Raw genomic sequence first — 27,396 nt, forward strand, 5'->3', positions numbered from 1 at the left:
TATTTTGAGGTGTAGTTAAGTGACTTTAGATGAGATTGGTCCAATAGTTATTTGGATAGGGGAATGGGGAAACAGGGAGAGGGAGAGTGAGAGGGAGAGAGAGAGGAAGAGATTGGATAGTGAGTAATTTACTTGGAAAACTTCTATCAGTAGCAGAAGAGGGCTCTGTTACATCTAATACTTGGGACATGGGAAGAAGTACATCTGACCTCCAACTATCATGAAAATGGACACAGCACTTATCCAGTGGGAAGGATTGATTCACTGTAGGGATGGGGCTGTTTGATTTCCAATAGGATTGGAAAATACCCAAACCATTGGGTCAACAAAGTGACACAGCAAGTAGTTCCACAGCCTCACTGTTCCAGCAATCCACGGTAATCCTGGCTATGTTCAATTTGTTCCCATGCATTTTCAACCTGAGAATCAGTCCTATTCCCTGCTGTTTTCATACCATGCAATTGTGCGGTACACAGGAAATTAGCCTCATGAATCTCATTGGCAACTTGAATGTAGATGGCATATGAGGGACTAGTGGAAATGAATTAGAGCTGGATGCAAATTTAAGTCTGAGAGATGTCAGAGTTAGAGATGGGGGAGCTAATGGTAAAATAGATGTAGCTGGGGTACATAGAACAATGAATGGTCAAAATCCTTATAAGAGGATCCTGCATTCCTTTACACTTTTATATGTAGAATTTGATGCACAGAAACAGGCCAACTGGGCCTATAGTGCTTTCGTTGTACGTGAGGCCGCTTCAATTCAATTCCCCTCACCCTTTCACTATTTCCTTTTATGGTTTATCCTTTACATGTATTCATCTAGCTTCTGCTGTGTCGGAGATGATGAAGGATTTGGGAGGAGTGGTTAGGGGTGGGCAGAATGTGGAGCGGAGTTTGGAAGAGCCAATTGCCAGTAGGGAACAGAAGCTGGACGCTTTCTCACTTCCTCAGGACCACCTGGAAATGCAGATGCTTTTTGGCAGAGAAAACTATGGTGGAATTATGCTCAGTGTGTTCCTGTCAGATCTAGTAATGGATAGTTAAGTAGTGCGTCAGCTGAAGTCTGCTTTCCTTAACAAATAAGGTACTAGGCTCCATTAGCAGTGGCTGGACCGCAGGGTTATGGGCTTGTTCTGGTTGGAGTATTCATCATCCTCAACATTTTCATGAAGAGGGCACAAAAATACTTCAAAATATCAAGAGTTTAAATGGTGGGGAAGATTAATGTTCTCACTAGATTAGCTTCTGGATTGGAGAGCAGGACTGAAACAAAATAAATCTTTCTTGTTTTATGGTATGATCATCAATTTAAAATGTTTATCAAGCACGATAGATGAAGAGTCAATTACTCAATGCTGTTGGAACTTGGTATTGTTTGACACAGGGAATGATTGAAACAGAGACTTTTTCCTTTTTTAGGAATGTGGAAAATAAATATGCAGAGCTGTGGTTAGGTCAATGGCACTCAGAAGATCATCATCTGTTATTAACTATATACCAAAGTTATTGCAAAGGTATGCTGATGGCTTCTCCAATTTCATCCATCCACCAGTTTGTCCTTATAATGTAAACCTGACTACCTTTCTCATTCCGTTAAATGCTCCAAAGTATATGAGTTTCTAATTGGGCTTAGGGCCCTCATGTGACATCAGCTTTATCTAACCCTGAATGGTTTATTGCATCTCGTAATAGTCGATTAAGATTTTGTCAAATTTTCTCAAGCACCACTTCAAGAAGTGGGGTGAAGTACACACCCCATGCAGTATCTATCAATGGTGCTAAAGTGGACATGGATAAAATATCCAAATTCCTATGTGTAAATATCATGAACAATTTGTCCCAGTCCCACAAAACTGATGCTATGACCAAGAAAGCACACCATCGCCTCCACCTCCTAGGAAGGCTAAGGATGTCTCCAATGATTCTTACAATTTTTTACAGATGCACAATGGAAAGTATTTAGTTACGTAGCTTGGTACGTCAACTGCTTTATCCCCAAAACTGAGAACTGATGGCTATATGAATGTAGCTGCTCTTGAACTTTGTGGTGAAGGGTTTCAGGCTTCTGTACTTCCTGTCAAACAATAACAGCAAGTAGACGGCGTGGCTGGGATGGTGGAGTTCCTTGATGATAGACGCTGCCTTCTTGAGACAGCACTTCATGTAAATGCTGTCAATGGGCGAGGGGATGGGGGTGGGGGTGGGGGGAGGGTGGTGCCCATAATTAATCAGGCTGAGTCCATCACACTCTGCAGGCTCTCCTGTGTGTTGGAATTGCTGTACAAGATTATGATGTACCCAGTCAAGATACGTTCTACAGTACATCTGTTGAAGTCTATTAGAGTATTTGATGGCATGCTGAATCTCTTTACAGTTCTCAGAACAATTTAAGAACAGCTTCTCCCCCATTGTTGTCAGACTCTGAAACACATGCTAATGATGAATTCCAGATCTTTCAATCTACCTCATTGTGGCTCATTCATTTTTTTATCTGCTCTTTCTCTGTAGCTGTAACACTATATTCTGTACTCTGTTTATTTTCTCTTTTGAGCTATTTGATGTATGCTTGTATGTTATGACTCACCAGGATAGCATTCTGAACTAATTATTTTACTGAATCCTGATAACAATGATAAACCAATGCCACAATAAAAATCCTTTCTCGTGCTTTGTTGTAAGGACCAGCATTTACTCCAATACAACACCATGGGGAAATCTGGCTCCTATATTTTCTATTTTCACTGTTGTATGCAGAAGGCATCACCAGGCAATTTTAAACAGGTATAGTGTATCCTGCACACTCAGTTAGGTGTTTCCTTCGGGAGCAGCTTATCTCATAAGGCTCAGATAGTATCTTGTGACTTGGACCTTGTATTTCCCAGTTAATATTTAAAAACAATATGCTTTAAGGTTCTTTATGGGCTGGCACAAATAGATGGAGTATTTCCATTCTCACTGGCCAGCCCATCCAGGATTTGTGGTTGAATAGAAGAATTGTGCATGGAAACAGGCCCTTCAATCAATTCAATGTGAATTTCACACAGACAGTATTAGAGATCAGGATTGAACCTAGATCGCTGGAATACAGAGGCAATAGCACTACTAGCCTGCCACTTAGTTGGCCCAATGGCTGGGATCAATTCCATGAGTTCCCAGTGGATACCAGACATCCCCAGGCCCACAGTAAATCCATCAGACTCACCAAAATCCATGCTAGTGATAGCTAAACAAATCCTGTGGTCTCTTAGTGGGTGTCGGGGGAAAGTCGGATGCTCTTCTCCCCACTTCCTATGGTTTAGATGCAACTGAGCTCAGTTCTGGGCTGTCAAGACAAGGATATGTCTGTCTGATGTGGGACTGGAGTCACAAATAGGCCAATTCGGACCTGGATAGCAGGTTTTCTTCCTTAAACGACACAGAAATCTGATCGGTCTGTGCCATCCATACTCACTGTCCACATCAAAGTGGTCAACTCATATGGCACTGCCCAGCATCTGATTCTGGGCCCTCGTTGCAGCGTTTCTTCTAATTTACTGGCAAAGCGAGCATTTATTGCCTGTTGCTTACGACCTCATCGGGGGAACTGCCCATGTGAATCTGGAGTCACATACGGTCACTCCAGATGCAGTGAGGACTTGGGGAATTCAACCTGGTAGACTTAGTGTGAACCAGTAGGGACTGAATAACAATCAACTAGGGTTGAAGTCACTGATAATCCTGCTTTTTATTTTAGTTCCTATGTTTAATTTAGCAACTAAACCCAAATATTATCAATCTCAGAATCATTGGAAGATTCTACGCAGGGCACGTCTTACGAGAAAGAGCTCACCAGATAGGCAATATTGGGGGAGAGAAATGTCCTTGATCTACAAGACTAAACATACACTCCGTTGACATCAATGGAACTAAATATTGAAAACAGAATGCAACATGCAGCTATTATTAAATTGTGTGTTTAGTGCTATGTACAAATTTACGTGCTAAGTACAAATTTTTCGGCACACTGTTTTTGGGTTCCATACTGCGCTGTTCATTTCCTTGGCTAGGACACCCAGTAGCCATCAACAGCCAACTGGATGGGGGCCCAGAAAGCAGTGAACACACGAGGCAGGCAGTCGGTCAAAAGGGAGAGAACACAAAAGAATAATGTTACTGCAGCTCAGACCAGAGCACATGGAAATATTTTTTGCAGTGTAAACTGAAATAAGTTATTGTAACAATTTTTTTTTTCCCCTTTTGCTTGGAGTCAGATCCCACCCTATAGTCATTCCAGTGGCTAAGATTCTTGAAGAATGCAATTGCTATTTTTGGCTGGAGCTTACTAACCACTTTTGGTAAAAGATTACAGCCCAAACCTCAAAAAAATAGTGAAAGAATGTGGTTTCATATTTACTCAGTGGAAACTGAATTGCAAATAACAAGCGATGAAATGTGGCACAGTAGCATTTTAATACATAAGAACAACCGCAGTTTAATCGTAGGAGTTCCTGGAAAAAAAATGTTTCTTAGGGAGTCAACAATATGCAATTGTCTCATGATTATTTGAATTTCAGATGTAGACTATGCCTCAGTAACTATCATTAGGTCCTGGTATGGATATTGTATCCCCCAAACTATTTATTGACATTGAGAGAGTGCTATACTGTTGGAAGCATAGCCTCCCCATTGACATATTAACTGGAGGCATGGTCTGCCATTCAAATGGATATGCATGATCCGACAGAATTACTTCAAACAAGAGCTAGTTTTCTCTCCCGTGCATCCAGTTAAAATTCTCCTTCAATTAATGACAATAAAAAGTACATTATCTGATTTCATTTCTTCACTGGCAGTAGGCAAATTAGCTGACAGTGTTCCTGCATTACAGCAGTGCACTTTGCAAATCAATCTTTGAGAACTTTAGCACCTAAATCATATTTTCCTTTTGTCAAAGACAGAAGGAGAGCCACCAGGAATGTTGTCTCAATATTTTCCTTTCTGTGGCAGATCTAAGTTTGGTAATTGCATAGTTTATGATCATGAGTCTTCCACAGCCTTGTCTATTAGATTAGTTGTTGCAGTAGCCAATTTTGCAAACCCTATGGTTCACTATTTTCCATTTTGTCATGGAATCTGGATGTTGCTGTCAAAGCCAGAATTTATTGTACCATCTTAACGTGCTATAGTCCATATGGCAAATGAACTGATGGTAAGAGTCTCCGAACATTGGGAACATGTTTCCTGCCTCTAGCTTGTCCAAACTCTTAGTAATCTTATATGTTTCTATAAGATAACCTCTCATCCTTCTAAGTTCCAGAGTATACAAGCCCAGCCGCTCCATTCTATCAACATATGACAATCCTGCCATCCCGGGAATTAACCTCGTGAACCTATGCTGCACTCCCTCAATAGCAAGAATGTCCTTCCTCAAATTTGGAGACCAAAACTGCACACAATACTCCAGATGTGGTCTCACTACGGCCCTGATGTCAGCCCAATCTCAGGGGTTCATAGTGAAGAAAAAGCTCTTCTTGCCACTCCTCTGCAGCTGCAATGTTGACAAAAAGAAATTCAAGCTTGTTCAGTTCACTTCAACTTTCATGTGTATCCACATACTCCCCCTCTTCCACAAGGCTTGCACTCAGAACAATAGCTTGTGAACACACTCAATGGTTGATGGATAAAAAAGTGACAATGGAATTTAAAGATGAGAAGTTCAGGTTAATACATCTGAGGAGAGCAATCAAGACAAGAGAATAAACAATGAATGGCTGCATATTGATATTGGTATAGGTTTCTTGGTGTTTTGTAGCGAGATACTGTGAAAAACTTTTGTTTTGCGAGCTATCCAGGCAAATTCCTTCATGCATTAGTACAGCAGATATTGCAAATGAGAAAATATGTGCAGAATATTAAGGGTGGCACAGCGATGCAGCGGTAGTTGCTACCTTACAGCGCCAGAGACTTGGGCTCAATGCTGACTACGGATAAAGTCTGTATGGGGTTTGTACCTTGCCCCCCGTGACCTGCATAGGTTTTCTTCAGGTGTTCTAGCTTCCTCTCACACTTCAAAGGCGTAGAGGTTTGTAGGCTTATTGGCTTGGTAAAATGATAAATTGTCCCTTGTGTGTCAGATAGTGTAAGTGTATGGGGAGTTTGCTGGTCGGTGCGGACTCGGTGGGCCGAAGGGCCTTTTTTGGTGCTATATCACTAAAACTAAAACTAAAACAATAAAATGGTGTTATAGTTACAGGGGAAGTGCAGATAAAGTGCAAGGGTGGGAATAAAGTAGATTGGAAGAGCGGGAATTCATCCTAAGCGTTTGAGAGGTGCATTCCAGAGTCCGATCATAGTAGGGAAGAAGCTGCTGGCTGAATTTGATGGCTGCTTTCCTGCTTTGGTACCTCCTGCTCAGTGGGAGAGGGGAGAAGAGAGAATGACAGTAGTGTGAGTGGTCCTTGAATCTGTTGGCTGCTTTCCTGATGCAGCCTGAAGCATGGATGGAGTCAATGGACGGAGCTGTGCCAACAACGGTCTGCAATTTCTTGTGGTCGTGGGCAGAGCCATATCAAACTGTGAGAGGAGCTGAAATCCATATTCACAAATCACCAATGAAAGATAAATAAAGAGGAGGTTAAAGTAGTTAAGAAGACTTTTTATGAAGCAATTACTTTTGTTAATTGATGCATGCAATTTTATGAGATCAGTATTAGAATTGTACTGTGCATAGTTTTGGTCAATACATTGGATGAAGGTTGGGATAGTATGGGAAAGAATGCAAAGGAGATTTATGTGGATCAAGAATTTAAAATGTTAGCTGTGATGAAGGAACTTCCGGGCTGGGATTGTTTTCTTTGAAACTAACTGAGCTGTACAAAATTATGAGAGAACTAGATGGAGAGAGCAGGAAAGATTTATTTGCCTCAGCAGAGAGTTACTAACTAGAGGATAAATGTTTATAATTGGTAAAATATTAGATAAGGGATGAGGAGAGTTATTTTTCATGAAAATGGCAGGAGGGACCTGGGATTTACTGCTTGGATGGGGAGTTCAGCCAGAAAAAACTTCGTATTTAGAAAGTACCTGAATGAACAGTAATCCACAGGGCAATATGGGAAACAATCTGGAAGTGAAATTACAGGAGTCTCTATAACTCTTTCTTTTGCCTGGCGTAGACACAATCTACAGAGGGATCTCTTAGCTAAACATTCAGCTTTCTACGATCCTGTGTTTAAATCCACAATTAGATTTCACTGCATTTGAATAAACTTCAAACAATTCATTTCAATTACAATGTTCTATATTGTTGGGTGTCACACAATAGAACAAAGAATCCTATTATGTTTGGATTCTAATACATAACAACAATCGCAGTTTAATCACAGGAGTTCCTGGTTAAAAATGGAACTGCATAGAAACTGGTCCATAATGCCTGTGGGAAACATGGCGCCAAATTATGTTCATCGTTTCTGCCCGCATGTAATTCATATCCCTCCAAGCCCTGCATATTCATGTGTCTATCTAAAAGCCTCTTAAATGTCAATATCGTATCTGCTTCCACTTCCCTAGCATCGCATTCCAGTCACCCAGCAGTCTCTGTACAATACTTGCTCCAAATGTTTCCTTTAAACCTTCCCCCTCCGAGTAGAGCAAAGTCCTCCAGTATTTATCAAATATGGAAAGTTCAAAAGAGATGATACAGGGCAACCTCCTGTATGCTCAGTGCGTTCAGATGCATTAATCTTCACTATGACAAAATAGATTAAAAAGGCTGCTTTCATCGACAAGAAAATGGAAGATAAGGCATGATGTGAATGAAATAATCTAGGAGACCTCATTGGGATGATCCAGTGGTTTGACAGTTCCAAGGAGTGCAAGGAATCAATGTTGAGGATCACGAACTAAACAGTCTCCAAATAATTCGATGGAGCATTCAAGAGAGCCAGATGTGAGAGAAATCAGAGATGATTGGTGGACCTGGGAGAGGTGGAAGAACAGCAGCAGATGGAACCCATGAATTGAACTATTCAGATTCAATAATTTAGCTTAGCAATTTATTCAGAATTTGCATTAGGGGAGTTCACAGTCCAAAGGGTAAAATTGGGGAGCAAAATGCTAAACTAAGGCATGTAAGATCCCAAGGTGTGAAATTGGAACAAAATGCTGAACATTGCCCTGATTTGCATTTACCATCATCACCGAGAGTAAACTGAGCAACATGGATCGCAGAAGCTCACAATCTCTGCTCATCCTGACCACATCAACCGAATCTGAATGGGCAGGGTTTCATCTGAGAGCTGGCATGCGCTCGCCTCTCTCTAATAAAGTCCAGCAGCCACAAATTCTTCACAGTCTTATGGGACCAGCTAATAATGAAATCAGGAAAACAGATGATTTTAATCAGAACAGACTGTCGCAACCTTCTGTCTGTTTGACAAGTCTAGCTTTATCCTCAGCACTCTCATTATTCTACAAGAAGGTTCATGGAGCATCTTTGTACCATGAGGAAGTTTACCCAGAAATGTAAAAGAGAACCCATTTCCTTATGAAAGGCGAATAGCAAGCCAATTACTACCTCTCTGGGAATATTTTCCTCATCCACTATATCTGGATAGTTCTTGTGAATTCTATCCCAACATGTCCTAAATTGAGTAATCTGGCTGCTCTAAAATTACAAATCCCAGAGCCTAAAATTCTGACAAACTAGAACATTCTGTAACTATTCGCTGGTCCAGGAAGAAGAAAGTGGAGGCTGGAGAGTAAAGAGAGGGGTATGCTGATAGTCTGGAGTATGTCTGCATCAGGAAGGAGGAAGTGCTAGAAATATTGGAGCACAGTTTTGGTCAAATCATTGGATGAAGGTTGTGATTGTATGGGAAAAATGCGAAGGAGGTTTATGTGGATCAAGAATTTAAAATGTTAGCTGTGTTGAAGGAACTTCCGGGCTGGGATTATTTTCTTTGAAACAAGAATAACTGAAGTGTACAAAATTATGAGAGAACTAGATGGAGAGAGCAGGAAAGATTTATTTGCCTCAGCAGAGAGTTACTAACGAGAGGATAAATGTTTATAATTGGTAAAATATTAGATAAGGGATGAGGAGAGTTATTTTTCATGAAAATGGCAGGAGGGACCTGGGATTTACTGCCTGGATGGGGAGTTCAGCCAGAAAAACTTCATATTTAGAAAGTACCTGAATGAACAGTAATCCACAGGGTAATATGGGAAACAATCTGGAAGTGAAATTACGGTAGTCTCTATAACTCTTTCTTTTGCCTGGCGTAGACACAATCTACAGAGGGATCTCTTAGCTAAACATTCAGCTTTCTACGATCCTGTGTTTAAATCCACAATCAGATTTCACTGCATTTGAATAAACTTCAAACAATTTATTTCAATTACAATGTTCTATATTGTTGGGTGTCACACAATAGAACAAAGAATCCTATTATGTTTGGATTCTAATACATAACAACAATCGCAGTTTAATCACAGGAGTTCCTGGTTAAAAATGGAACTGCATAGAAACTGGTCCATAATGCCTGTGGGAAACATGGCGCCAAATTATGTTCATCGTTTCTGCCCGCATGTAATTCATATCCCTCCAAGCCCTGCATATTCATGTGCCTATCTAAAAGCCTCTTAAATGTCAATATCGTATCTGTGTCCACCATTCCCCGAGCATCGCATTCCACTCACCCAGCAGTCTCAGTAAAATGCTTGCCCGAAACGTCTTCCCTAAACTTGGATCTTGGTTCTTGGTTTCTTGGTCCTCCAAAATATTCCAAATGGAATTTAAACTGGAGGTGGTACCCCATCTCCCCCCTCCCCCACACCTCCCTTCCCCTCCCCTCTCTCCTCTCCTCCCCTCCCCCACCCCTCTCTCTTCCCCCTCCATCTCCCTCTCCATCTCCCTCTCCTCACCCCTCTCCCTCTCCTCCCCCTCCTCCTCCCACCCCCATCCCTCTCTCCCCCACCCCCCTTCCCTCTCTACCCCACCCCCTTCCCTCTCTCCCTCCGCCCCCTTCCCCTACCCCTCTGTCCCTCTTCCACCTCTCCCCTCTCCCTCCGTCCCCACTCTCTCCCCTCTCTCTCCCCACCCCTCTCCCCCTCCCTCCACACTCTTCCCCCTCCCTCCCCTACCCCATCTCCCTCCTCCCCTCCCTCCCCCCCTCTCCCACACCTCCCTCCTCCCGTACCCCACCCCAGCCCTCTCTCCTCCCCCTCTCCATCTCCCCCTCCTCACCCCTCTCCCTCTCCCTCTCCCTGCCTGCAGTCATACACAATAATAATAAATAACAAAAAAAAATCTGTCGCTGCGTCGCATTCGCCGCCACCATTTTGTGTCCCGCGCCTTCACATTTAAAAACAAATCGCCATCTTGCAGCTTCCGGCTGAAGCAACCTTCTCCTTCTGACTATAGTTAGGTCCTCTAGTATTTGTCATTTCCACCCTGCCTCTCATAATTTGATATGCTTCTCTCCGGTCTCCCCTCAATATCTGCAGCTCCAGATAAAACAATCCAAGTATATCCAACCTCTGCTTATAGATCATACCCTCTAATCAAGGCATCATCCTATTTGGCACCGCTTCAAATCTTCCACATACACTCTGTAAAGGTTTGTCCAGAACTGCACATGATGCTCCAAATGCTGCCTCATCAAAGTTTTATAAAGCTGCAACCTCACTTCATGATACTTATACACAATGGTCCAAACAATAAAAGCAAGCATCCACATGCCGTTTTCACTCTATCTATTTCTGTTGCTACTTTCAGGAAGCTATTGTCTAGAACCCAAGGATCTCTCTGTATATCAAAGCTGTTAAGGATCCAGCAATTAACTGTATTCTTTGCTATTATATTTGTCCTTGCAAAGTGCAACAGCTCACACTTGCCTGGATTAAACTCATTTTGTTGCAAATGAACAGGACTGATCCAGGCTCTGTTCATTTGTTTTGCCCAAAATATTCCTTTCATTTCAGTGCATCAGTCAGACCACATTCATTAATTTGTCTGCCTGACCTTGTCATAACCACTACCCACCTGGCAGACATAAGGTAGACAGTCTGACCCTTTACACCAGGGTGGAAATATCAAAGGCTAGCATTGAGGTTAAAGTTGAAAAGTTCAATAGAGATGGTACAGGCAATCTCCTGTATGCTCAGTGCGTTCAGATGCATTAATCTTCACTGTGACAAAATAGATTAAAAAGGCTGCTTTCATCGACTCAAGAAAGATCCATTGGTGCTCCGCAAAGCAGTCTCCCACCATCCACCGGAGTCGGGTCGCAGCAGCACGCCACCACAGGTCTCCACGCTCCGATGGCGGCCAGCTCCACGATGGTAAGTCCGCAGCTCCGCCGGCTCCGTGACTTGAGCCCCCAGGTCATTCCGGTTGGAGGCCGCTCCACGGTGCTGGGCCCCAACGACAATGGAGACCCGACAGGGAAAAGGTCGGGTCCCCGTGCAGGGAAGAGATTTAAAAGTTTCCTCCACCCGCCCCCCAGCCCCCCACAAATGCACAGTTAAAAACCCACTACACACTATACCCTCAACGGGACAAAAAAATAAAAAAAGACAGACGGACTGCAGAGGCCGCTGCGACGTCGGTCGTGCCGCACACTCTAAATAATTCGATGGAGCATTCAGGAGAACCGCCTGTAACCAGATGCGAGAGAAACCAGAGATGATTGGTGCACCTGGGAGAGGTGGAAGATCAGCATTATTCAGATTCAATAATTTGGTTTAGCAATTTATCCAGAATCTGCATTAAGGGAGTTCACAGTCCAAATAGTAAAATTAGCGAGCAAAATACTAAACTAAGGCATGTAAGATGCCAAGGTATGAAATTGGAACAAGATGCTGAACATCGCCCTGATTTGCATTTGCCATCAACTCCAAGACAAAACTGAGCAACATGGATCCCAGAAGCCCTCAATCTCTGCTCATCCTGACCACATCAACCGAATCTGAATGGGCAGGGTTTCATCTGAGAGCTGGCGTGTGCTTGCCTCTCTAATAAAGACCAGCAGCCACAAATTCTTCACAGTCTTATGGGTCCAGCTAATAATGAAATCAGGAAAACAGATGATTTTAATCAGAACAGACTGTCGCAACCTTCTGTCTGTTTAACAAGTCTAGCTTTTTCCTCAGCACTCTCATTATTCTACAAGAATGTTCACGGAGCATCTATGTACCATGAGGACGTTTACCCAGAAATGTAAAACATCGCACATATCCTTATGAAAGGTAAATAGCAAGCCAATTACTACCTCTCTGGGAATATGCTTCTCATCCTCTATATCTGGATAGTTCTTGTGAATTCTATCCCAACAAGTCCTAAATTGAGTAATCTGCCTGCTGTAGAATTAAAACCCAGAGCCTAAAACTCTGACTTAAAATAGAACATTGTGGAACTATTCGGCAGGTCCAGGGAGAAGAATATGGAGGCTGGAGATTACAGAGGGGTATGCTGATAGACTGGAGTGTGTCTGCATCAGGAAGGAGGAAATGCTGGAAATATTTGCGCACATTAGGGTCCTCAGTGCCTGACAGGATCTAGTCCAGGATGCCAAGGGAAGCAATGGGACAGATTGCTGGGCTCTTATGGAGGACTGGGGATGGTTAATGTTGTCCCGTGGTTCAAAGGCCAGTAGGAGTGCCCTCTTGAACGTCTACAAATGTGCAGTAGAGAGCATATTGATGGGTGCTGACCTCTCCACCATCGAAGGAATCTACAGCGGTCACTGTCTCACAAAGGCAACCGGCATCATCAGAGACCTACACCACCCTGGCCACACTCTCATTTCACTCCTGCCATCAGGAAGAAGATAAAGGAGCCTGAAAACTGTAATGTCCATCTTCAGGAGCAGCTTCTTCACTACAACCATCAGGCTATTTTACTTCGGAGTCACGTGAGTGACTACGTGAAGAACCCCGCCAGGACGCATGCGTGTCATATCGCTACACGCATTGCAACGAGTCACAGCAGGGGGAACGACATTCCCTTAGCGGCAAAATTTGAAAGCCGGGAACAGCAGGTAAGAAGTCTCTGCGTTCCTTCCACTTACCTTTTAGGTGGAGACATGGACCGGATCCACGAAGGCTGCGGGAAAGCTGGCGGGGGAGAACCGCGGAGTTGCGGGCAGCCGGCAGCAGCAGCCAAAGGCACGCTAATCTCCCGTAATGGGAACAGCTGTGCCCGACTTCGCTCCCGCGCCGGCCCCGGCCAGTCGGGAGAGGTAAGCATAAACTAACAGAGTCGTTGACTCCGAGGAGTCCGACTCTGAATAGCCGCGAGCGGCCAGTGCCCGTACACATGGGGGCCGGTTGGAGCGGCTTCAGGAGCAGCCGCGAGCGGCCAGTGCCCGTGCGCACGGGAGCCGGTTGGAGCGGCTGGGAGCGGGGAACAAAGCAGCCGCGAGCGGCCAGTGCCCGTGAGCTCGGGAGCTGGTTGGAGCGGCTGCAGGATGGACCATCTTCAAGCAGCCGCGACGGCCAGTGCCCGAGAGCATTGGAGCCGGTTGGAGCGGCTGCAGGAGGGACCATCTTCAAGCAGCCGCGACGGCCAGTGCCCGAGATCATTGGAGACGGTTGAAGCGGCTGCAGGATCAACAGCAGCCGGGAGTGGCCTATGCCCGAGAGCATAAGAGCCAGTTGGAACGGCTGCTGGAGGAAATACCCCAAAGTGGCAGGAGATGGAGGCTAGCCACAGTGGGCAGGTAGTAAGCCCCACAGCAGTACCTCGTGTAGGGCTGCACAGTGTTTCTCCCTCATCAGAGGGGAACGCCGAGGGTCAATCCTGGGCTGGCTGCAGGAGCTGGAGCAGGAGAGGCTTCAGGAGCAGCCGTGACGGCCAGTGCCCGTGAGCATTGGAGCCGGGTGGAGTGGCTGCAGGAACTGGAGCAGGAGCGGCCTCAGGAGTAGCGGCTTCAGGAGCAGCCGCGATGGCCAGTGACCATGTGCATTGGAGCCGGATGGGTGCCCGAGAGCATCGGAGCCAGCTGGAGCGGCTGTTGGAGCAGGTAAGTGGCAGGCTCCGGGAGATGGAGACTAGTCACAGGGGGGCAGCTAGTAAGTCCTACAGCAGTACCTCTTGTAGGGCTGCACAGTGTTCTCCCTCATCAGAGGGGAGTATAGGGGGTCTCTACTCTGGAGTCGCACGAGCTTCATTGGCTCGTCTCCAGCTGGTTCAAAATGCTGCCGCTCGCCTTTTAACCGGAACTCGAAAGAGGGAGCACATTACGCCAATTTTGGCCTCCCTTCACTGGCTCCCAGTGCACTTTCGAGTTCATTTTAAAATTATTTTATTTGTTTTCAAATCGTTGAATGTGCTCGCCCCACCTTACCTCTCTGAGCTGCTCCACCTATATGCTCCTGCCCGGTGCCTCAGGTCAGCTGATCAGCTGCTCCTTGAGGTACCAAGGTCTAAGCGGAAGCTCAGAGGGGATATAGCCTTTTCTGTTGCTGCTCCGGCACTCTGGAACACCTTGCCGTTGCACATCAGACAGGCCCCCTCACTGTCCATCTTCAAATCCTCCCTAAAAGCTAATTTTTATTCTCTGGCTTTCGACACTGGCTGAGACATTGCTCCTGTTCTTAGTGCTTTTAATGTCTTTTAATTTTTACTGTTTTTAATGGTTTGCAATAACTTTTTGTCCATGAGTTCTCATGTACAGCACTTTGTGGCAACTGCAGTTGTTTAAAGTGCTTTATAAAAAAATTTAAACAAATTCTGGGCTGCACTTGAACAGGGGAGCAGAACATACCCCTAGTGCACATAGGGTGCAGAAGACCTATTGGAAGACACTTACCATCAGGGAACTGCAAAACACTGAATGTTCCCAGTATCAACCAGTGTATTTGAAAACATGATAGGGCAGGGAATTGAAACGAAAGAAAGTTCTAAAGTCCTAACAGCGGGACGGGGTCGCCCGCACAAAAAGACATGACACTAGATCACTAGGATGCACTGGCCTTATATGCAAACCTGGAACCTCCTAACCTCCAATATTAAAATTTGGAGGCATCTTATCTTAACAGGTAAAGAACTTCACATAGAAGGAAACTCTGGGGCACATTAAGCAACGTCTAAAAACTACTTCCTGGGGAATGCGCTACCCTCATCACAGACACCAGCACCTCAACGACCACGGAGGATGCCGAAATAGTAACAAACCTACTAATAGTAACCATGGAGAAAGGTGGGTTTGACTCCTTACGAGGTTGGTGGGAGATTACAGTTCTATCTGGATGCATAGAATATATTACTACCGACACTTAAATTTCAGAAGTATAGGGGTATACCTTAGAATTATTCATAACATTATCCTCCAGTTCAGCATGTACCGAACTGAATGTTCATGCTTACAGGAAAAGAAACAAACAAAAGCGCATACTGAACTACAGTGCCCAAATAAAATAGGAGTGATGGAGGACATCCAACACCAATCACAGAAATTCGTGTCCAAAAAATCTTTATCATAATATAGATGGTGGTTGCCACATCATCATAGATTTGACTAATTTGAATACTTTCGTACTTTATATTCATTACTAGATGGGAACCTTTGTTACTGCAAAGGTATTGATCCAAGGGTACTACATGGCAAGCATCGTATTAAAATATGCTTGCTATATAGTACTCATTGCAGGTGCCCACAGATGTATTTAACACAACAGATCATCTGCGTTTCACCCTTAATACAGTTCACATGTCAGTGACTTTGCCGTAAGAAAGGGTACAGCTTTAATGGAGGCTTGCAGGAAACTAAACCATCCATCAGACTGGTAGTAGAATAATTGGCAGTAATGGCTGTGTTCCAGCCACATAAATCGGACCTTTACACAATCAAATTACTGAGCGCAATCATGCGTCACTCAAAAATTTATGGGGGGGGTCATTCTGACAGACCAATGAAGCTACCAACAGAGGCCACTATGGTACAAAAATGGTGGAAACATAACATTAGGCATTGTTCCAATCCAAACATTAACAGTTACCCGTCTATGGAACCACATACTGATGGGCCTTGGATTGGGATGCTACTAATTCCATCTCCAGCTGTGGGAGAGATGGAATGCACAGGAGGCATCATTACTAACGCTGGGCATAAATACCTGGGGAAGTGAGTGCATGCCATGGCTTTAAGTCATATTGTTCTGGGTTATATCACCAGTATGTTAGACTACAAATTGACTACACCACCGTGGTAGCATATGTCAACCATATGGGTAGAAACATATCGACATCATGTGACTATCTGGCCAACACTATTTGGCAATAGTGTATCCAGATAGATATTTGGATATCAGCTACCAACTTACCAGGAAAACTGAATTTAGTGGCAGACAACAGATCACGCTAAGTCTAGAAACACTGTATGGATGTTGGATAAAAAATGTATTGCTGGAACAGCACGGTATGGAACACCAGATAACGACCTATTCACATCCATCCTCTTACCAGTTATCAAATTATGTTCTTGGGAACCAGAACCTGGGGCAGTGGTTCAGATGTATCTTCGCTGCTTTGGGGGATCATTTATGCATCCCTCCTTCTGCCTCATCAGTCGGGTATTTAGGAAGAAACAATAGACTCCGCGTCTCGTATTTTGATAATACCTGATTGGCCTACTCAACCATGGGTCCTGGTGATATCGACATGGTTTTAGAACCATACATCACCATCCATCATAGACCTAACTTACTGGTTCTTCCCGCTACAAGGGGAGTTATCCATGTCACAATTATATATAAACCTATTAATTTTTACAGTTGAAAGCACCTCTTCTACACCTGGGACTGACGGACTGAATGCGGAATTATTTCAGCGGGCTACAGACAGTCCACCTAAACATCAGTACTTGGTGTCACCAAGAAATGGGAAGTACTGTCACAACAATAATCATCACCCACAGATCTATGAACATCCCGTCTGTTCTGGAAATCCTAGCAAGCCTCCATTACGATGAGAGGCTCAGTCATAGTGCCATCAACTGCGCCAGAAGTGCTCTGTCAACATACCTGTCGCAAGGAACAGAGCGGCATTCTGTTGGGACACACCCTGGTAACCAAACTCATGAGGGGCATTTTAATATTAATCCCCAAGAACCAGGTACTCCCAAATATTGGATGTGAGCATTGTACTGACCATGTTAAGAAACTGGTCTCCAGCTACAGCTCTGTCCCTACAGAAACTGACTATGAAAACAGTCATGCTGATGGCCTTGGTCACGGCACAAAGGGTCCAGTCACTACAGAAAATAAGGTTGGACAACATGATTATTTCATCTGAAAATTTAACTTTTCACATCAATGTAATAGTCATACAGAACAGACAGGGGTCAGCAGGCCTAAAAAACAGAATTCAGGGCCTACCCTACAGATGGTCGTCTCTGTATTGTAACACACTTACTATCATATATGAAGTATACTAAGATCATCAGAGGGAAGAAATGTCACTTTAATCAGCTACTAACAGCCACTCAAAACAGTGACAGTCCAGACCATCTCTAGATGGCTAAAACAGGTCCTAACAAAGGCTGGAGTGGACACCAGCATTTTAAATCTCACTCCACCAGGGCTGCAGCTACATCGGCAGCTATGAAGTTGGACATACCTATGGACCAAATCCTCAACACAGCAGGATGGTCAACAGAGGAAACTTTCCAACGACTTTATAACAAACCAGTCATTGAACCTGGAACATTTGCAGAAACAACTTTAAGTTCTGTAATATAATTTACCCCATAAATAGGGGCAATAATTGATGTTCATATTTTTACCGTTGGGTTTCAATATCGTATTGATGTCTAATGATGTTAACTCTATTCTCCCCATAATCAAGGCAGATATGATGCATGGACTCGTTCCACGGCATGAAATCACAGAGCTTTAAAATCTTCACGTAGTCACTCACGTGATTCCGAAGTAAAATAGTAAGATTAAACGAGAACTTACCAGTTTGAAGTTTGATCTTTATTTTATGAGGAGTAACGTTGAGGGAATACGTGCTCTCCGCTCCCACCCTTGATCATATCCTGAACTGGTATCTCTTCTCTAATCTTACTATGTTTAGTCATTACAGGTATCTGTGATTTCACACCGCTGCTTTGAAGAATGACACTCATGCGTCCTGGCGGGGTTCTTCACGTATTCCCTCAACGTTACTCCTCATAAAATAAAGATCAAACTTCAAACTGGTAAGTTCTCGTTTAATCTTACTATTAAGCACTACAGCCTCCAAATAAACTCTGAATTACATGCACATATTTTTGTCTTCACACTATCATCATTTGTTTGTCCATATAGATATACTGAACATTTTTTGTTATTTATTATGGTGTTTACGAAGTACTACATTTACATATCTGTTCTGCAGATATGAAGTAAGAACTTCATTGATCCATTTCAGGACATATGACATTAAAACATTCTTGACTATTGGTCCTTGCATAAGCAGGAAAACTGTTGGGAGTGAACTTCATGTCAGTAGTACGGAAATTGTTGGAGAAGATTCTTAGACAGGATTTATGTTCATTGTCAATAGTTCAGTGGTTCAATAGTTCAAAGTTTCAGTGGTACTTTTTTGTCAGGTGTATTTAAGTACTGTACAGTGAAATTATTTTTTGCATACAGTTCACTGGCAATCCTACAATACATTAAGCACAATCGCGCTAAGTATTGTAGTGTAAGATAGTAGACCACACTAAATCAGTACACAAGAGTCGCAACATTTTTGGTGCCATCCCATACCCTTCAAGTATAAAATGTTTAAAAATGTTAGAGTCTTCATGTGGCCATTAAGGCCGATTGTCCTGGGTTCAGCACAGGGTCAAAGTTGGATGGATCGGCCTGGCCAGATGATGTGTCCATGTCCTCTTCCGCCTCTCCGTGCCACTGCAGGCCATGCTCGCTCTGAGCACTCGACCACTTGTAGTGGCACCGGATCTAATGGAGTCCTAGGCTACTTCAGGGCCGCCAGCAGCCCATTCCACTAACTACACCACTCTAATGCCTCCTCAACATCGGCCCATGAAATGCATGGACTGATTAGGAGTAGGCAGAGGTAGACAAAAATGCTGGATAAACTCAGCGTGTGAGGCAACATCTATGGAGCGAAGGAATAGGTGATGTTTCGGGTCGAGACCCAGAAGGGTCTCAACCCGAAACATCACCTATTCCTTCGCTCCATAGATGCTGCCTCACCCGCTGAGTTTCTCCAGCACTTTTATCTACCTTTGATTTTTCCAGCATCTGCAGTTCTTTCTTAAACCGGAATAGGCAGAGTGGTTTTATGCAGGAAGGTCATGTCTCACAAAGTTTTATGGGGAGATGAAGGCAGAGTGATTGATGTGGTTACATGGACATTAGTAGAGTTGGACATGGCCCCACATGGTAGACTCATCCAGAAAGTTAAGGGTCAAAGTATTGAGATATGTAGTAATACAGGATCCAAAATTGGCAGTAATAGGAGACTGGATGGTGGTGGATGGGTATTTTTCTGACTGGAAGTCTGTAATAGGCTGACTACCATCGGGATTAGTGTTGGGATCTTTTTTTTTTCTGTCAGATAATTGAGAATGTAGTTTTAATGATACAGTATGTTTTCAGATGGCAAAAAATTGGTGGTGCTGGTGATAGTGAAAAAGATTGTCTATCGGTATGGTGGGAAATAAATCAACTGGAAAGTTGGGTGGAGTGGTGGCAAATGGAATTTAAACCAGACTGTTGTGAGGCAAGATAGACATGATTATGTGAGGCAATTAACTTTGTAAAATCTGTACTTGACTGGGCATTGAGCCTGTTAATTCACGTTGGAGAGAATAAGAGAATGAGACAATATCTCAGGACAAAGATTCATCTATTAGAGATTGAGATGATGAGTGTCAGGGTATCATGGATTAAGAGAGAAGGTGAGGATCTGACAGTGAGTAATGTCTTAAAGCTCTGTCCCACGGTACGAGTTCATTCCAAGAGTTCTCCCGAGTTTGCCCTGATTCGAACTCAGAGATTTACGGTAATGGACACTCGTCGGTACTAGGGGCTCTCGTGGACATTTTTCATCATGTTGAAAAATCTTCACGAGTCCTCCCATGCTTACCTGCCGTTAGCGAGTCTTCCCGAGTACCTGCCGTTAGCGCTAAGAGACGTCCCCGAGTTCCGATGTACCCGCTACGTTAATTCCCCGTGCTTACCACGTGTTTGATTTTTTTTAACTCGGGAGAGCTCTTGGAATGAACTCGTACCGTGGGACAGGGCTTTTAATTCTGAAAGTTGTGTATTTTTGGTATTCACGTATATGAGGTATTTGGAAATCTATGGTGAAAGGGATCTGGTTGGAAAAGTAAGGGATCAGTCAGGATCTTATAGAATGCAGAGGAGGATCATAGGAATGAATGATCTATTGCCTGATTTTCTATTAATCATGGGGTTTAGTTGCAGTAGAGGAAGAACAAGGTATTTAAAATAGATTTGGAAGTGTGCTGAAATACTATAGCTCAACTAAAGTAGTTTCACCAGTGCAAAGCAAAAGAAAGTTGAAATGATGTTCTCTGGTAGTTCTGAGCCAAAAGATAAACATATAAAGAAAGGCTACTTTCTTTTGCCTTGAGTTTCATGTGTTCATCAGGCATTAATGCAACGCATGAAGCCTTGAGCTTCATGTGTCCATCAGGCATTAATGCAACGCTGAAGGTCTGGAGTACATTCGTATCAGGAAGTAGGAAGTGTGAGAAATATGTAGCACATTAGGCTTGATAAATCCTCAGGGCCTGAATTGGAATATATTCCAGACTCTTATAATGAGTTTGAAGAAGGGTCCCGACCCGAATCATCACCTATCCATGTCCTCCAGAGATGCTGCCTGACCCGCTGACTCACTCCAGCGCTTTATGTCCCTTCTTGTTAATATAACCTCAGTTTATTCCCTGGTACACAGCATTTTTTTCAAAGTTTCAGCTGCAGTTCGACAAAGATGTTTATTAGATAAAAATGTCATCACAATTTGTTCTTTAGCCTGGGACACCAATAAGTAGAATCACATCCAGTACTTTTAACAAATGGGTCAGTCTTTCTAATGTTTGTTTTGCATCCGATTCAAGTTCAGTTTTAAAGATTTAAATGTTGACGACAATCAAAAGATTACTCTAATAAGTGAAATGTTCTGACAACATATTATCAATCTGCAATGAAAAACTCTATTCTCTCTGCAGCTGCACAATCTGCTGAGTATTTTTGGTAATTGCTGATATTTTAGATTTCTAGTTCCATAGTACTTTATTTCAGGAGTGCAAAGTCTCTCTGAAATGGAAATGAGTGCCCTTGATTCATATAATTTGGTGTTCCCGACCGATTCTGATTCATGTTGGGATTCAGGTTTGACTGTGGTCCCAAGTGCCCGGTCCTGAGGACTGACCATAAAGAATGTGTGTATATTAGTTATTCTAGAAAGAAATTAAAAAGGAAATATGTCCTAAAATCTGACCAGTGCCTGTAAAGATGGGTTACATAGTCCTATGTAGCAGGTCAGAAGACTTTTACTTGTGGGACTACTGGTGAAAAATTAAATGGTTCCCAACCCCTGTCAGATGGCATACTGCCAGTAGGTTTTCAACTATTGGGTTAGGTAAGTCACAAGGATATACCTACAAACCAAACATATTTCAGCTAAAACGTACCAGACTTAACTAACAGTGGTATAGGAAGGAACTACAGACACTGGTTTACACTGAAGATAAACACAAAATGCTGATGAAACTTGGCGGGACAGGCAGCATCTCTGAATAGAAGGAATGGGTGACCCTTCTTCAGGCTCAGACTGTCTATCTTAACTTACAGTAGTCACTGTTATAATAAAGTATCAGATGTCACAGAATACTTTGAAGTATATACCCACAATATATTCGATAATGATTTATTGCAAATAAGCAACAAAACACAACATTATCCATGTATAATGGTTACTCAATTAACTCCACTTCCAGCATATTAACTCCAGACAACCTTGATCCACTGCAGTTGGCCTATTATCACAACTGGTCCATTGCAGATGCCATCTACCTGGTACTACATTCAAGGCTGGAACACCTGGGTAACAAGGACATCTATTGTATGTCAGGCTCCTATTTATCAATAATAGCTCCAACATCAACACCATAATCTCAACCAAACTCATCTCCATGAACTTTTGGATTTAGGAGTTAGCATCATCCTCTATAATTGAATCTACAACTTTCTGACCATTGACCATAATCAGTGAGGAATAGCGACAAAATATCCTCCATGATAATACTCAACACCAGGCCCACACAAAACTGCATTCTCATCTCCTCACTATACTCCCCAGACACTCACAAAGCACAGCCAAATTCAGCTCCAACTCCATATATAAATTTCCAAATGGCACCCCCACATGTGAGCTGGATCACGTGAGCAGAGAGGGGGAGCTCACTAAAATGGTGTCAAGACAACAACCTTTCCTTCAATGTCAGCAAGACAAAAGAGCTAGTTATTGGCTTCAGGTAACGAGATGGCTACATGCCTCAGAGTGCAACAATAGTACCAAAGTGGAGATGGTCAAGAGCTTCAAATCCCCAGGGTAAATGTCAGCAACAATCTGTCATAGATCAACCACATTGAAGCTACAGCCAAAAAAGCATAACAACGTCTCAGAATTTCACTCTCCCGCAGAAGACTAAAACAAGTTCTACATGACTCCAACCATTCTTACTAACCTGCAGATGCACTGTAGAAAGCATCCTATCTGGATGCATCACAGTTTGGTTTAGCAAATCCACAAGAAATTGTATAGAGTTGTGTGGACCTAGCGCAGTCCATCACACAGACAAAACTCCCCACGATCGACTCCATCTACATTTACAGAAAGCATCCAACACAATGAAGGTCCATGTTCACCCCAGTCATTCCTTCTTCTCCAATGTCCCATCAGGAAGAGAATACAAAAGCTCAAACGCATGCACCACCTGATTCAGGACCAGTTTCTTCCCCGCTCTTATCAGATGACCGAATGTTCCTCTCCTACACTAAGGATGTATTTCTGATCTACCAATCTACCTCATCGTGACTTTATACTTTTTATCTGAACTTATTTTGTATAAGGCAGTAAAACTAGATTCTGCACTTGTTATTTTTCTCTTTGCACTTCCTGTTGTACTTGAGTATGGTTTGATTATACTAATTTATATAAATCTATAGTATGATTTGCCTGGATAGCCCATAAACATGAAACTATAAAACATTCCATACACATGATAATAAACCATTACCAATGCCAATTAACGACCGATACACATGGTCAACAACTATAAATTTAACGAACTATGGAGCTATTATCTAATATTCTCAACCACAACACCAGAATATGAAAAGACATAACATTTCTATAGTGTGTATCTCTTAAGCTGATAAGTAGCTTCTCCATTAAGCTTCACATAAGACAAATCTTACATCCTGTGCTAAAAATGTACTTAAACAAAAATAATCTTTGATCGAGCATCATATTTATTTCTCAACATTATTTATAACTCCCAAAATAAATTAATCCTAATCTACCAATTAAACATTACAGTGAATGGAAATTATACCAATAAATCTAATGCCAATGGAAATTCGTTATTCAAGGGGCTGAAAATGTACCCAAGAGAGGAGAATAGGAGCTTCGGAGGTGGGAGGAAGCATTTACGGATAATAAATCGATAGATATTCTGTGCTGTCAATTTTACTACAATGATAAATTACGAGTTCACAAGGTGAGTTTATAACTGCAGTTAATGCACTGAATTATTGCAAATGTTTCATCAGCTAAAGTCAAAAGTGCTTGACTATATGATCCCTATTTCCAGACAAGTCCTTATCCCAGAAAATGCAGTGTAGTACGTCAAGTGTATTAGGTTATAGTGTCTTTGGCAAGAGAATAATGTGGTTGTTAAAAGTCCTCTAAAATTCTACTCTAGACATGGTTAAGGAGGCAGAAATAAATCTTTCGTTTGACTTGTAGAACTACTTATTCTTTGCAGATGGTTTTAAAAGTTAGACACAATGCTCAACAGAGGAATAGGACTTATGAAATTGGTCCAAGTAAGAAAATGTGCTGAGGAAATTGGTTGAAGTGATCCTGAATTTTCATTACTAAAACATTATTTTGTCAGCTTAATTGTTGAGGGTTCCAAAAACTGGAACATTAGTTTTTCTGTGAACCATGTTATTGGAATGAGTTTACATAGAATTTGGATAAGACACCATTTACCCATTTCCGTGAATTAACTCATTCCCATAATGGAGGCTAAACAGGGAGTTCTTGTGGTATCCTGACCAATATTTATGCTGAAACCAAAACTATCAATTAAATTAGTTCAATGTTTTTTCAGTGCACGATTGATCTGGGAAATCTATTGCATGGAAAATATTTGTCGTACTTATAAATAAATTAATTGCGTGTCAAAGCAGAGAGATGTGATACAATCAACGTATTAACCACTTCCAGAAAAATAGAAATGTTATCAGTTTGATATCCTTTATGATATCACAAAACAAAAAAATTGATGGTCTTTCCCATGCAGAGGAATTGAAGAGTTTGCTTAAGGGACTGTCCCACTGCGGCGACCTAATTGGCGAGTTTAGAAGAGATTGCCCTCGACTCATACTCGCAGCATGGTCGACATGAGGTCCTAGGAGGTCTTTGTAACTCTCCTTCGTGCCCGAGAGTAGTCCCCGCATACTCGAGGCCTCAGCTAGGTCGCAATGTATTTTTCAACATGCTGAAAAATGCTCGCGAGTAAATAAAAGGTCGCCACGGAAAAAATTTGATACTTTTTTTAATCATAGGTTTAGTCGAAGTAGGTCGTAGTAGGTCGGCAGGTTATTCATAGGTAATCTAGGGTAGTCGAAGGTAATCGAAGCTAGTCTTCAACATAGTCGAAGGAGGTCAAAGGAGGTCTTCTACATAGTCGAAGGAGGTCTTCAAAATGACACTCTTTCAAACTCTCCTATATGCTTCTAAACTCGCCAATTAGGTCACTGCAGTGGGACAGCCGGGTTACATTCAATAAGGTTGAGAAGTGAGTCAGAGGGGGAAAACAGTTGAAAGGGAGAGGCAAAGCACAGGCAGACTTTACTCAGAGCTCCCGTGGATTTTGAAGCAACAGCAACAAAGAGAAGCAGGAGAACGCACTGATTGGCTCTAGCCCGAGTGGGAGGAGAGTTATAAGTGAGTCAGAGGGGGAAAACAGTTGAAAAGGAGATGCAAAGCACAGGCAGACTTTACTTAGAGCTCCCGTGGATTTTGAAGCAACAGCAACAAAGAGAAGCAGGAGAACGCACTGATTGGCTCTAGCCCAAGTGCGAGGAGAGTTAGAAGTGAGTCAGAGGGGGAAAACAGTTGAATAAACTGGAGTATGTCTGCATCAGGAAGAAGTACCTCACCCTCTCCCTCTCCCTCTCCCTCTCCCTCTCCCTCTCCCTCTCCCTCTCCCTCTCCCTCTCCCTCTCCCTCTCCCTCTCCCTCTCCCTCTCCCTCTCCCTCTCCCTCTCCCTCTCCCTCTCCCTCTCCCTCTCCCTCTCCCTCTCCCCCACTCCACTCCACTCCACTATTCGGTGTACAATTTTGTCGAAACTGCTCTTCAACATAGTCGAAGGAGGTCTTCGACATGACACTTTTTCAAAATCTTCTAAACCCGCCAATTAGGTCGCCACAATGGGACAGCCCCTATAGGATAGATGTAAAAAGATCGAAGCTAGTCTTCAACATAGTCGAAGGAGGTCAAAGGAGGTCTTCTACATAGTCGAAGGAGGTCTTCAAAATGACACTCTTTCAAACTCTTAGACAGCCCCTAAATGACAGATGTAAAAAGATCCGCCTGGGTCAGCATGCAGAGAGCCAACATACTCCAGTGTCAACTTGTATTTTAGCAGAACTAGGTGACATGCCATAGGAAGGACGTGATTTAAGTAAAGAGGTTGGCAGAAAAGACTCACAGGATCGACTGTCAGGCTTGAGTTATGATGCTAGATTGGATGGGCTGGAACCTGTTTTCCCTGCAACAAAGTAGGCTGAGGGAGGAACTTATAGAGATGTTTTAAATTAAGAGGGGCATGGATATGGCAGTCTTTTTCCCAGGATAGGGAAGTAAAAGAAAAGAAGAGACAGGTTTAAGGTGAGCGAGGAAAGGTTTACAAAGGACATTTATTGTCACATACACCATTTCTGGTGTAGTGAAATTTGAGTTGCCATTTGCAGCACACCAATGAAAGTAAGACATCACATTAAAAAAGAGAATTGAACATAAAACATAAAAACATCCCCCCACAATGGTTCCCACTGTGAGGGAAGGCAAAGTCCAGTCCTCTTCCCCTTGTTCACCCATGGTTGGGCCTATAGAGGCCTCCGCAGTCGCCGCAACGGCGGCCCGATGTTCAGGCCCACTCGCCGGATGAGAGGACTATGAGGTGTAAGGTGTTTACACAGCGCATGGTGGGTATATGAAATGAGTTGCCTACCAGAGGAGGTGATAGAGGTGGTACCAGAGGAGGTGATAGAGGTGGTACAATGTTTGGTGAGGCACATAGATAGAAAATATTTAGAGGGATGTAGATCAATTGCAAGCAAATGGGATTAGTTTAGATAGGCAACTTGGTCAGCATGGATGAATTGCATCAAAGGGCCCATTTCATTTTGTGTCACTCCATAAATCAATTATACAATTTCTCACTTATAGATTAATACCATGGGCCAGCTGCGGACCAAATTCAGTTAATTGAATAAATCTGATTTTTTTTTTTAAACTATCAGCCTCACTGTGCAACTACCAGATTGTGATAATACTCCAGCTGGTTGACTGATGTCCTTTTGTCAAATAAATCAGCTGGTTGACTGATGTCCTTTTGTCAAATAAATCAGCCTTTCTCCATCTGATCTGCATGGCACTCCTTCCAACAAAAACCTGGTTGATTCAAACCATCCCTCGGAAGTGTCCTGTCAAACCCTGGCCTCTAGTGTCATTCCATGGAGGACGGGAAATTAATGGATGGCTTCTTTTAGTATGTTGCTGGTGTTATGTGGCATTTTTTATTGTTATGTTGGCATGGACTCTGTGGGAAATCCAAAAAGATAGTCTATTCCAGACACTTCTGCGTTTAAGGTTTCAATTGGCCAGATCCTAACTGTCTGTCTGTCTGTCTGTCTGTCTGTCTGTCTGTCTGTCTGTCTGTCTGTCTGTCTGTCTGTCTGTCTGTCTGTCTGTCTGTCTGTCCATAACTAAAACTCATATCTTGTTATCTTCAAGTTTGCGCGGTAATTCTGTTTGTGCCAAAACGGTATGCGATCGCGCTACGATTTTTCACCAGCTCACTCACCGGTCTCCTATGCTGCAAGTGCACCAAGCTTCGTTCCGATCG

This window comes from Amblyraja radiata, chromosome 8 (assembly GCF_010909765.2).
Source record: "Amblyraja radiata isolate CabotCenter1 chromosome 8, sAmbRad1.1.pri, whole genome shotgun sequence".
NCBI classification, from domain to species: domain Eukaryota; kingdom Metazoa; phylum Chordata; class Chondrichthyes; order Rajiformes; family Rajidae; genus Amblyraja; species Amblyraja radiata.